Source organism: Balaenoptera borealis (assembly GCF_965194805.1).
Source record: "Balaenoptera borealis genome assembly, chromosome: 5".
NCBI lineage: Eukaryota > Metazoa > Chordata > Mammalia > Artiodactyla > Balaenopteridae > Balaenoptera > Balaenoptera borealis.
Window position 1 is genome coordinate 2,036,277 of NC_138862.1, and position 13,519 is coordinate 2,049,795.

A 13,519-nucleotide genomic window follows, 5' to 3' on the forward strand; every position below is an offset into this window, starting at 1 on the left:
CGCTCAGCCCGAGCCAATCAGGGCCCAGGGAGCTTCCTCAGGGGCAGGAACGGAAACTTCCCTGTAACCCGAGTGCGAGATGGTCCCAGCCACCTGCCAGCCCCCTTGTGCACCCTCCAGCAGGCTGCTGGCTTTTCTCTCCTTTTTAAAGAAGCCTCTGGACTCAATTCCCAAAATGTGGTTCCAGCCAGCATCCCACAGGGCCCTGTTCAAATGGGGAAAAGCCAGGACAGGTGTCTTCACCTCACCTGGAGCCCAGTGTCAGACACGAGCAGGGGTGCCCAGGTGCCCCAGCAGCTGGGGGAGGCAGCACGGGAAGCCTCCACGGGGCTGCGCGGGGGCAGAGTCCCTGGTGGGGAGTGGGCACCGCTGCCCCCGCCGCAGCAGCTGCTCAGGGTCCCAAGCCTGGGGCTGTAGGAGGAGGCACCCGCCTGATGGAGGACCTGGGCTATGACTAGTGCATGTCAGTGGGTTCAGAGCTGGGCATCGCCTGGAGGCTGGTGATGCTGGGCAAGTTGCTTTCCTTCTTTGACCTTCACTCCTCTCATTTTTTGTTTGTTTGTTTTTTTATTATTGGGCTATAGTTGTTTTACAATGTTGTGTTAGTTTCTACCGTACAGCGAAGTGGAGTTCCCTGTGCTATACAGCAGGTTCTCATTAGTTATCTATTTTATACATAGTACTATATATATATGTCAGTCCCAATCTCCCAGTTCATCCCACCCTCCCTTTCCCCCCTTGGTGTCCATACGTTTGTTCTCTCTGTCTGTTTCCACTTTGCAAACACAGGTTCATCTGTACCATTTTTCTAGAGTCCACATATATGAGTTAATACACGATATCTGTTTTTCTCTTTCTGACTTACTTCACTCTGTATGACCGTCTCTAGGTCCATCCGCATCCCTGCAAATGGCCCGATTCCGTTCCTCTCCGTGGCGGAGCACTATTGCACCGTACGTGTGCACCACATCCCCTCTATCCACTCACCCGCCAGTGGGCACCTAGGTCGCTCCCAGTCCTCTCATTTTTAAAATAAGCACACTCCACTGGGAGTCCCCAGCTGATAGCCACCTTCTACTTCCTCCAGGTGTGTTAGAAAGTAAAGCTTCTAGAAGGCAGCTGGCCCCATGGACAGACATGCCTGTGTATGGGCCATGGGAACCTCTGTCTCTGTCTGGCTCACAGCTCAGGAAGGGGCGCCCCAGGAGTCTTCCTAGGTGGGGGACAGAGGCTGGGGGACAGAAGCTTCCGGGGGGAAGTAGGGAAGGCTTCCTGGAGGGTTGCAGCAGGGGTCCCTAAGTCCACGAGATGGGAACAGCATCCCAGGCAACTCGTGGGCAGGGGCAGTGGACTGGGGCGTCCAGGGATGCCGAGCTTGCGGGGGCCCAGACAGCATGGCCTGGGTAGGGGGCAGGGATGCAAGACACAGTGGGAAGGACCATCCCTGTGGTCAGCCTGCAGAGTTGGGAGGACTTTTGGAGGAAGCTGTCTGGCCAGGTTGTGTTAGGGAGAGAAGCTGGGCGCCTGGGGACGGGGCTGGAGGGTGAGTGGGGGCTCCAGGAAGCCTGGGGTCAGGGCCAGCACTGGGCTGGGACCGGCCACATGGGGCAGGGGGAGGGACTCGTGACAGATGAGATGGGGGTGTCACCGAGCCTTCTTACATGCGTCGGCCCTCATGTTTTACACTGAGGTGGGAGCCCAGGGTGGGGCACTGTGAGTCCCCTCCTGACCTGGGAGCCCTGCCTTTGTGTCCCCACCTCCAGGCCCGGGCCCCTGACGGTTCAGTTCTGGGCCTCGGGCTGCGCCAAGCCTGGGGCAGCAGTGTTGGAGGTGGAGACGTGAGCTCCGTCAGCCTGGGGCCGGCTCAGGGGGTGGTGGTGAGGGCTGAGGGCATTGTCCTCTCAAGGGCCAGGACCTGAGCGTGGAGCTCTCGGGCTAGCTCTCCTGTAGACTGTTCTGGGGACTGAGTCAGGAGCAGGGCCCTGGCACTGCCCACCTCCAGGGCGCCGAGCCCACAGGCTGCAGTGCCGTGGGTGCAGCCGTGGAGGTGTGGGGCTTGGGGGCCATTCCTGCCTGTCCTGCGTGACCCTAAATTTCACACACAGAAGCACCCAGATGCCAGGGAGCTGTGTTTGTGGCCTTGGGGTGACCGGCCCACAGCCCCGATTCAGCATCATGATGGCCATCGTCACTCTACACCCAGTACATTTTCTCCCTGGGGGGCTGAGTGGTCCCTAGGGAACGCTTTAGTCACAAGCCAACGGTTAAGGGAAATTAAAAACTGCCAAGAAGAGCAAAGTCTTCACTTCACTGTTTAAAGCCCTGATACCCTTGCAGGTGCCTCTGTCGTGAGGCTGGCCTGGCTGCTTCGGGCGTCACGCAGGCTCTGGGTTGGAGATTAGCAAACAGGCTCCTGTAGAGTTTCGGACTTTCCACTACGCCGGGGGTTTCCATAGCAGCCCCTTACCTGCTAGCAACCTGGAGCGGCCCAGGGTGTGTGGAGGCGGCCTGCGCGACCACAGAGGGGCCCCTCGAGGGCCGGCACCACCTTCAGCCAGGTCACTGCCTTCGGGGCCTGAGCCTCAGCTCCTTCTCCAGACAGCAAGCAGCCCAGCAACTTGCCCACCCCTCAGTAGCGAATCTCTGAGCCTCTGTCCTCACCTGCAAGGGAGTGAGCACAGGAGCTTCTACGTATGAGACACGCCGGCCCCACTACACACTAGGCACTGTTCTGAGTACTTTGCAATTGCCCTTGCTTAATCCCAGAACCACCCTGTTTGTTCAACATTATTAGCGTCCCCATTCTACATATAGGGAGATTGAGGCACAGAGAGGTTAAGGAACTTGACCAAAGTCACACAGCTAGTAAATGGCCTTAGATGGATGGTGTCCAGGTCCATGCTCTCAGCACATAGGACACTCCTTGGGTGCCCAGGTCATGTCAGACACTCCCAGCTTGCAAGGAGGAGGAAATGCTCCCTGAGTGATATGCCCAGATATCAGGGAGGAGGAGGCCCCTGTGGCAGGGTGGGAACAGGAGGGGGTCCTGTCCCTCGGCTGCTGGCCTTGGCCCCTCAAGGAAGCCTGGACACTACAATCTTCTCCTTTTGCCCCGGACGGAGGCTTCAGTCTCTGTGGCTCCCCAAAAAGGGCTGGGGTCCCAGGGGTCAGGAATCCTGAGTTAGAATGCCCTCAGTGTCCTCAGAATGCCAGCCCAGGCCTCAGCTGGAGGAGCAGAGCAGGAGAGGCCCTTGGCCTGCCCCCTGAGGCCTTCTTGGGTGGTGGGGCACCCGGGGAGGCTCAGTCTCCTGGTGACTCTCTGCCAGGACTTTAGCACCCTCTTGTCCTCCAGCTAGCTGTGTGACCCTCTCTGCACCTGTTTCCCCGAGAAAAGATGCTCAACATCATTACTCACTACGAAAATGCAAATTAAAACCAAATGAGATACCACCTCACACCCACTAGGATGGCTATTATCAAAAAACAGACAATAACAAGTGTTAGAGAAGATGCAGAGAAATCGGAACCTCACACGTTGATGGTGGGAATGTAAAATGGTGCAGCCATTCTGGAAGAATGTTTGGTGTCTCCTTAATGAGTTAAACATAACATTACCGTGTGACCCAGCAATTCCACTCCTAGGTGTACGCCCAAAAGAATCGAAAACAGATACTCAAACAAAAGCTTGTACACAAATGTTTATAGCAGCACTACTCACAACAGCCAAAGGATGGAAACAACCCAACTGTCCCACTACAGAAGAATGGATAAAGTGGGATCCATCCATACAATAAAATATCGCTCCGTTACAACATGCATAAACCTCAAAAATACTAGACTAAGTGTAATAAGTCAGATATAAGACGCCACCTATTGTGTGACTTCATGTATGTGAAATACCCAGAATAGGCAAATCCACAGAGAAAGAAAGCAGATTTCCAGGAGGTGGGGGCAGGGGAAGGAGGAGTCACTGCTTAGTAAGTATGGGGTTCCCGTTTGGGATGATGAAAACGTTCTGGAAATAGACAGTGGTGATGATTAATACAACATTTTGATGTACAAATTGCTCCTGAATTTTAAACTTCCAAATGGTTAAAATGGTAACTTTTATGTTATGTATATTTTACCACAATAAAATGTAATTAATTTTTAAAAATTCAACTGGGCATATTTGTGTGGATCTATTTCTGGGTTCTCTATTCTGTTCCATTAATCTCTGTGTATGTCCGTCCATCCATACCACAAATATTTGACTACTGTAATTATATGATAAATCTTGAAGCCCAGTAGACCAATTCCTCCCATTTTATTTTTTTTCAAAATTGTTTTAGCTACTCTTGTTTCTTTGATTTTCCATATAAATTTTAGAATAATCTTGTCTCTGTCTACAAAATTATTGCTAGGATGTTGATAGAAGTTACAATTTGGGGAAAATTGGCATCTTTATTACGTTAAGTCTTCTAATCTATGTGTGTATGTTTCTCCATTTATTTAGAACTAAATTGATTTCCTTTATCAATGTTTTGTAGTTTTCAGCACACAAGTTCTATACCTGTTTTGTTATACTTACACCTAAGATTTAAATTTTTGAGCAAATGTAAGTAGTTTTGTGCTTTTAATTTTAATTTTTGTGTCTCTATTCATTGTTAGTATTTAGAAATACAAATGATTTTTCACATGTTCATCTTACATCCTACAACCTTGCTGAATTCATTTTATTTGTTCTAGGAGTGTTTTTATTTTGTTTTGAGATTTTCTACAAAGACAATTTTATCATCTGTAAATAGGAACCATTTGATTTCTTCCCTCCCAAGCTGTATGCCTTTTTCCCCCTTTACTTGCCTTATCGCACAGGCTAGAACTCCCAGTACTATGTTGAATAAAAGTGATGAGAGTGGACGTCCATGCCTTGTTCCTGATCCTACAGGAAAAGCTGTAGGTTTTTTGTAGATGTCCTTTATCAAGTTTACAAAGTCCCTTCTATTCCTATGTTTTATCAGAGTATTTATGATGAATGGGTATTAAATTTTGTTATATGCTTTTTTGGCATTCATTGATATGATCATATGATTTTTCTTCATTAGGCTGTTAATATGGCAAATTACATGGATTGATTTTTTGAATATTGAACCAAACTTGCATCCCTGGAATAAACTCCACTTGGTCATAGTATATCTTGTTGAATCTGATTTTCTAATATTTTGTTAAGGATTTTTGCATTTATATTCACAAGGTATTTTGGCTTGTAGTTTTCTTTCTGTGACTGTCTGTTTGGTTTTGGCATTAGAGTGATATTAGCTTCATACAGTGAATCAGGGCGTATTCATCCTCTTTTATTTTCTGGAAGAGATTGTGTAGAATTAGTGTTAATTCTTTTTTAAATGTTTGGTAGAAACTCCAGTGAAACCATCTGGGCCTGGAGATTTTTTTTTTGAGGGGGGTTAAATTAGGAATTTAATTTCCTTAATAGTTATAGGCTATTTTCTAATTATTTTATATCAGGTTAGTTGTGGCAGTTTGTGGTTTTTAAAGAATTGGTTCATTTCATGTAAGTTGTCAAATTTATGAATGCAGAGTTGTTCATAATCTCCCCTCATTTTCCTTTTGATATCCTTAGGGTCCACAGTGACACTGCCTGTGTCAGTTTTAAAATTGGAAATTTGTGTTTTCTCTGCCTCTTTTTTTGTTTTTGTTTTTATTTTTTGGGGTCAGTCTTTCTGGACATTTGTTGATTTTTTAAAAATTTTCTCAAAGAACCAGCTCTTTGTTTCACTGATTTTCCCTGTTGTTTTTCGATTTTTAATGTTATTGATTTCTGCTCTTATCTTTACTATTCTTTTCCTTCTGCTTGCTTTGGGTTTATTTTGCTCTTATTCTTATAGGTTCCTGAAGTGAGTGCATAATTATAACCCTCTCTTCTAAAGTCTGCATTTAGCGCTATAAACTTCTCTCTCTCAGCACCGATTGAGCCACATCCCACAACCTTTGATATGTCGTGGTTTCATTTTTCATTCAGTGTATTTTTTGAGACTTTCTCTTTCATCCATGGATTATTTAGAAGTGTGATGTTTAGTTTCCAAGCGTCTGGAGACTTTTCTGTTATTTTTCTGCTATTAATTTCTAGTTTGATTCCAAGAGAACACACACTGTGATCAGAGAACACACACTGTATGGTTTCAATTCTTCTAAGTGTGTTGAGGTTTGTTTTAGGTCCTAAGAGATGGTCTATCTTGGTTTATGTCTGTGGACACTTGAAGAGAATGTGTATTCTGTAATCTGGGGGGCATGTTCTGTAAATTTTAATTAGATCCTGCTGACCAATGGTGATGTTGAGCGTCTCTGTTTTTTTGTCTCATGGTTCCATCAATTGCTCAGAGAAGGATTTGAAGTCTCCAATTACACTGGATTTATCTATTTCTTCTTTAGGTTCTATTAGTTTTTCTTCATGTATTTGCTGCTCTGTTGTTTGTTGCATACACATTTGGGCTTGTATGTCTTTTTGGTGGATTGACTGTTTTATCACATGATGATAAAGGGTCAATTTTCATTGTTCTGGTCATTTTCTTTGCTTTAAAGTCTACTTTATCTGGTATTAATGGAGCCATGCCTACTTTCTTTTGATCAGTGTTTGCATGATATACCTTTTTTTGTCCATCCTGTTATTTCTGATCTACTTTTATGGTTATATATGAAGTGAATTTCTTGTGCACAGCATACAGTTGGGTCATTTTTTTAAAACTACTCTACCAAATTCTTTTAGTTTGTGTGTTTAGAACATTTACGTTTAATGTAATTATTGATATGTTGGGCTTAAATCTGGCATTTTACTTTTGTTTTTTGTTTGTTTTCTCTGATTACCTTTTCCTGCCCTCCTGTGGGTTACCTGAACATCTTACAGAATTCTATTTTGATTTACCTGTAGTGTCTTTGAGTGTATCTCTTTGCAGAACTTATTTATTTATTTATTTTGAAGTATGGTTAATTTACAATGCTATGTTAGCTTATGCTGTACAACAAAGTGGTTCAGTTTTATATATATACATATATTATTTTTCACAGTCTTTTCTATGATAGTTTATTACAAAATTTTGAGTATAGTTCCCTGTGCTATACAGTAGGACCTTGTTGTTTATCTATTTTATATTCTTTGCATAAATTTTTAGTAGTTGCTCTAGGTATTACACTATCCATTCATAACTTATCACTATCTACTGGTCAAGATTTTACCAGTTTCAGTAAAGTGTAGAAAGCTTACCTGTCTTTACATCCTTTTAGCTTCCTCATTTATAATGTAATTTTCTTAAACATTTATTCTAAATACTTTTAGAACTACATCAGAGTTATAATTTTTGCTTCCACTGTCAAATATAAATGTATAAAACTCAAGAGAAGAAAGAAAATGTTTTTACTCATATTTTTAGTCTTCTCATTGTCCTTTCTTCCTTTCTGATGTTCCAGAATTCCTTCTTTATCATTTTCTTTCTGTTTAGAGAACATTCTTTAGCCACTCTTTTAGGGTCGGTCTGCTGGTGACAACTTTTTTCAGTTTCCTTTATCTGAGAATGACCTGATTTCTCTTCATCCCTGAAGAAGGTTTTCACTGGATGTAGAATCCTGGGTTGGGAGGGCTCTTTTTTCAGCACTTGAGAAATACTGTGCCCCTTGTTTCTGACCTCCATAATTTCTTTCTTTTTAAAAAATAATTAATTAATTAATTAATTTATTATTATTATTTTTTTTTTTTTTTTGGCTGCGTTGGGTCTTCGTTGCTGCGTGCAGGCTTTCTCTAGTTGTGGCGAGTGGGGGCTACTCTTCTTTGTGATGTGTGGGCTTCTCATTGCGGTGGCTTCTCTTTTTGCAGAGCATGGGCTCTGGGCATGCGGGCTTCAGTAGTTGTGGCATGCAAGCTCAGTAGTTGTGGCTCACGGGCTCTAGAGTGCAGGCTCAGTAGTTGTGGCGCACGGGGTTAGTTGCTCCGTGGCATGTGGGATCTTCCCGGACCAGGGCTTGAACCTGTGTTCCCTGCATTGGCAGGCAGATTCTTAACCACTGCGCCACCAGGGAAGTCCCTGGCCTCTGTAATTTCTGAAATTGGTACCATTCAGATTTTTAAAAAATAAATCTGTATTACTTTTTATCAAACTGTTTTTTTTTTCTATTATAGGCAAGATGTCAGATCTCTCTCATTGCTTTCAAGAATTTTCCATGTCTTCAGTTTTTAGAATCTATGCTATGATATGTCTGGGTGTGTATTTCTTTGGTTCTATCCTATATGTTCAGCTTCCTGAATGTATAGGGGTTTATGACTTTTGCCAAACTTTGGGAATTTTTCAGTCATTGTTTCTTCAAGTACTTTGTAGCCCCATCCTCTTTCTTCTCTCCTTCTGGGACTCTAAGGACACAAATCTTTTATGTAGCCCCGCAGGTCCCTTGGGCTCTGTTCACTTTTTTCAGTCTGTTTTCTCAGTGTTGTTTGAACTGGGTAATTTCTATTGTTCTGTCTTCCAGTCTGCTTATCCTTTCATCTGATCCCTCCATGGTGGTTTAAAAATTTTAGTTATTTAGTTATGTTCATTTGGCCCTTCTTTATATCATGTATATGTATATATATTCATATATATATTTTTTTCTTTTGTTGAGACTTTCTCTTTTTTTTTGACCCTGCGGCATGTGGGATCTTAGTTCCCTGACCAGGGATTGAACCAGTGCCCCCTGCAGTGGAAGCACAGAGTCTTAACTGCTGGACCATCAGGGAAGTCCCCCAGAGACTTTCTATTTCTTAACTGAGAGTTGCTAACTTTCCATTTGTCTCTAATCTGTTTGTAATTGCTCACTGAAACACTTTAAATAAGGCTGCATTAGTCAGAGTTCTCTAAAGACACAGAGATTATATAAATAATACGTATTTGTTATAAGGAGTTGGCTCACATGGTTATGGAGGCTGAGAAGTTCCAAGATCTGCAGTCAGCAAGTTGGAGACCCCAGAAGAGACAAGGTTTCAGTTCAAATCCAAAGGCCAGAAAAGATGTCCCAGCTCAAGGCAGTCAGGCAGGGGGACTTCCTCTCACCTGTGGGAGGGTCAGCCTTTTTATTCCATTCGGGCCTTCGACAGATTGGGTGGCTCATTTTGGCTGTGCCTGTTGGTGTTTCTGCGTTGCTGCCATCTCCAATAGCAGGTCTGGGGTATGAGAGGCAAAAATTACAAACAGAACAAAAGAGGGGACTCATCACCATGTTTTTCTGAGGGCCCTGGCTGGTCTGCCTTCCTCTCTCTGCCTTTCAGAGTTTTCTTATATTAGTTTTGTATATAACATCCAGGGGTTTGAGTTAGACTTAGCAAGAGGAATAGAGAAAAGCACATCTATCATTTTCCCAGACTAACACTGCTGCTTTCGAGTATGTGTTAAACGCACGCTTGTCCAGCCCGTGCACAGCTGCTCAGGTGGTTTTGCCATGACAGAAGGTTCTAGGGTTTCTTCACTTCCTCCTTTGAGTAAAAGGCGTCAGCGAGAGGGCAGCAGACATGCTCCCTTCCCCGGATCCCAGCTGTGCCAGGTGTGCCGCGTGTGGACAAGGGCCGAGGAGCCCCACCCGTGCCTGTCTGAGTCTGGCAGATGGGCCCACCCATGTAACTCACACCCCTATCACCATACAGAACATTTCCATCTCTCCAGAAAGTTCCTTGGTGCCACCTCCTGGAAGGGACCTCTGATCTACTTTGGGTCACTGTGGATTCATTTTGCCTGTTCTGGAACTTTCTGTAAAGGGAACGGTCTGGTATGAAACTTTACCCATTTGACTTCTTTCACTCTGAGTACGTCTGGGTTCTTCCATGTGGCTGTGAGTACTGGTTCTTCATTCCTTCCACTGTCCGGAACTCCCAAGCTTGTTCATCCGCTCACCTGTTGAGGACATCTGGGCTGTTGTGGACAAAACTAATGTGAACCTTCTTGTCCAAGTCCTTGTTGGACCAAGGTTTTCATTTCTCTTGGGTAAGTAAATAGCGTGGAATTCCTGGGCCATAGGGTAGATATGAATTTAGGGAATGCAGAGTTTTCCAAAACAACTGCGACATTTTGCATTCCCACCAGCAACATGTGAGGGTTCCAGTTGCTCCACATCCTTGCAACTCCTGGTGATGTCTGATTATGGCTATTCTGCTGGGTGTATGGTGGCATCTCACTGTGGCTTTGATTTGCATTTCCCTGATGACTAACGTTCTTGTGCTATTGGCCGCTGGTGTATCCTCCTGTGCAAAATGTCTGTTCAAGTCTTTTGCCTGTTTTAAAAAATGATTTGTTTGTATCATTGATTTGTCAGAGTTCTTTACATATTCTAGATACAGATTTTTGTCAGATATTGTGAAAATGTTTTGAGTATTTTCTCTGAGTCTGGGAGTTGCCATTTCATCTTCTTAGGTTTTGGTATCTCCTGGCCACAGCCTGCAGCCCCGCCCAGCCCCTGCCAGGCCCGTCCTCTGCAGGATCAGGACATGTTAAGGGGACAAGAGGATGAGCCCTCGCCCGGCTGGGGAGCCAGCCTGGGACGTGTCGATGGCCTGGCGCTGGGAAGAGCATGACCTTGGAGTGACGGGACGGGGACCCAGCCGTCACTGTGCAGGAGTGGAAAGCGTGGAGGGAGTTTCCAGGTCAAAGAGCCTCTGGTTGGCACAGCCACACCAGTGTCCCCAGCCTCCGCCTGTGGCCCTGAATCCCCCGTGCAGATGCTGGCCACCCACTGGCCCCACTGGGAGTCTGGCAGGCTGGGACCTGGGCCACGGTGGGCCGTGAAAACGCACACTGACACCAGTGTTCTTTGGGGACATCCCTTCCAGCAGGTCCCCACCAGCTCCTGTCCCGTTGAGCGTGCAGGGAATGAAGCAGAAAAGTGACCTGCTCCGGGGTCAAAGGGGAGTCCCCTGAGGATTACGTGTGAGGGTGAAGGAAGGGAAACCCCCAAAATGTCCCTCAGCGGAGACAGGTCAGCATCAAGGCCACCCTCCAGACAATGGCCGAGCCAGGGGGAAGGTGGGGCGGCTGCAGGGCCCTGCACGGTGTTTACTATGTGCTGCAAATTGCAATGCGGTGTGTACAGGGTGACTCGATTATTGTGGTGAAAACAAGAGAAGGAGAAAGAAAACCTCTCCGTCTGGAAGGAGACATAACAGGTGTGAGCCCTGGGGCAGGCGGGAGATGGTGAGATGGGGCTTCACTATTTCACCTGTACACTTAAGTATGGTTTGAATTTAATAACATGCACAGATTAGTTTTTACATGAAAAATAGGAAATAAAGTATAATGGAAAATATTCATAGCACCAAGTAAAATATCAGATAATTAGGAATAAAAATAGGAAGAGATCTGCTGTACCCACATTTTACGTTTTATTTATTTTTATTATTTATTTATTTATTTGCTTGCATCTCTTTTTATTAAGGTATAATTAACATATATAATTTTTTAAAAAGAAGAAACAGAAAGATACACCATGCTTCTGGATTTCATTTCTTAATTGCATTTTAAAAGGCAGTTCTTCATATCTACGGAACAGAAGCAGACTCACAGTCGTAGAGAGCAGACTAACCACAAAGACCATGAATTGCCAAAGCAATCTTGAGAAAGAAGAACAAAGCTAGAGGTGTCACACACCCTGATTTCAAACTATATTACAGAGCTACTGTAATTAAAACAGTATGGTACTGGCACAGAAACAGACACATAGATCAATGGAACAGAATAGAAAGCACAGAAGTAAACCCACATATATATGGAAAATTAATTTATGACAAAGGAACCAAGAATATACAATGGGGAAAGAACAGTCTCTTCAATTAATGGTGCTGGGGAAAACTGGACAGCTACATGCCAAAGAATGAAACTGGACCACTATCTTACACTACACACAAAAATTAACTCAAAATGGATTTAAGACTTGAACATAAGACCTGAAACCACAAACTCCTAGAAGAGAACATAGGTGGTAAACTCCTTGACATCAGTCTTGGCAATGATTTTTTGGATTTGACACCAAAAGCAAAGGCAACAAAAGCAAAAATAAACAAATGAGACTATAATCATACTAAAAAATCTTCTGCACTACAAAGGAAACCATCAACAAAATGAAAATGCAATGTACTGAATGGGAGAAAATATTTGAAAATCATATATCTAATAAGGGGTTAATATCCAAAATATATAAAGAATTCATATAGCTCAATAGCAAAACAACAAACAATTTGATATAAAATCTAGGCAAGGAATCTGGATAGATGTTTTTCCAAAGAAGACATACAGATGGCTAACAGGTACATGAAAATGTGCTCAACATCACTCATCAGGGAAATGCAAATCAAGACCACAGTGAGTTACCACCTCACACCTGTCAGAGTGGCTAGTGTCAAAAAGACAAGAAATAACAAGTGCTGGGGAGGGTGTGGAGAAAAGGGGATCCTCGTGCACGGTTGTGAGAATGTAAACTGGTGCAGCCACCACGGGAAACAGTATGGAGGTTCCTCAAAAAAGAAAAAATAGAACTACCATACAATCCAGCAATTCCATTTCTGGATATTCATCCAAAAACAAGGAAAACACTAATTTGAGAAGATATCTGCACCCCCATGTTCAGCATTATTTACAGTATTCAAGACATGGAAACACCCTAAGTGCCCATGAATGGATGAATGGATAAAGAAAATATGGTGTATGTATACAATGGAATATTACTCAGCCATAAAAAAGAATGAAATTTTGCCATATGCGACAACATGGATTGACCTTGAGGGCATTATGCTAAGTGAAACAAGTCAGACAGAGAAAGACAAATACCATATGATCTCACTTACATGTGGAATTAAAAAAAAAGCAAAGCTGGGACTTCCCTAGTGGTCCAGTGGTTACAACTCTGCGCTCCCAATGCAGGGGGCCCAGGTTCGATTCCTGGTCAGGGAACTAGATCCTGCTGCAACTAAAGATCCCACATGCCACAACTAAGACCTGGTGCAGCCAAATAAATAAATAAATATTTTTTTAAAATCATAGAAACAGAGAAGGTGGTTGCCAGAGGTGAGGACTGAGGGATGCGCGAATGGGTGAAGAGGGTCAAAAGATACAAATTTCCAGTTATAAATAAATTCCCATAGATAGGGATATAATGTACCGGCATGGTGACTATAGTCAATAATACTGTGTTGTTAAAAACAAAAACTATTTTAGAATAGTTTGTATCTATGGAACATTTGTGAAGCTAGGACAGAATTCCCCAAAACCCCACCCAGTCTCCCCTATTATTAACATCTTGCATTAGTGTGATACAATTGTTACAATTAATGAACCAATACTGATACAACATTCACTACACTGATAAGCCATAGTCTACTAGATGCCCTTGGTTTTCCCCTAATGTCCTTTTTCTGTCCCATTTAGTCATCATGTCTCCTTACGCTCTTCTTGGCTGTGACAGTTTTCCAGATTTTCTCTGCTTTTGATGAGCGTGACAGTTTTGAAGAGTCCTGGGCAGGCAT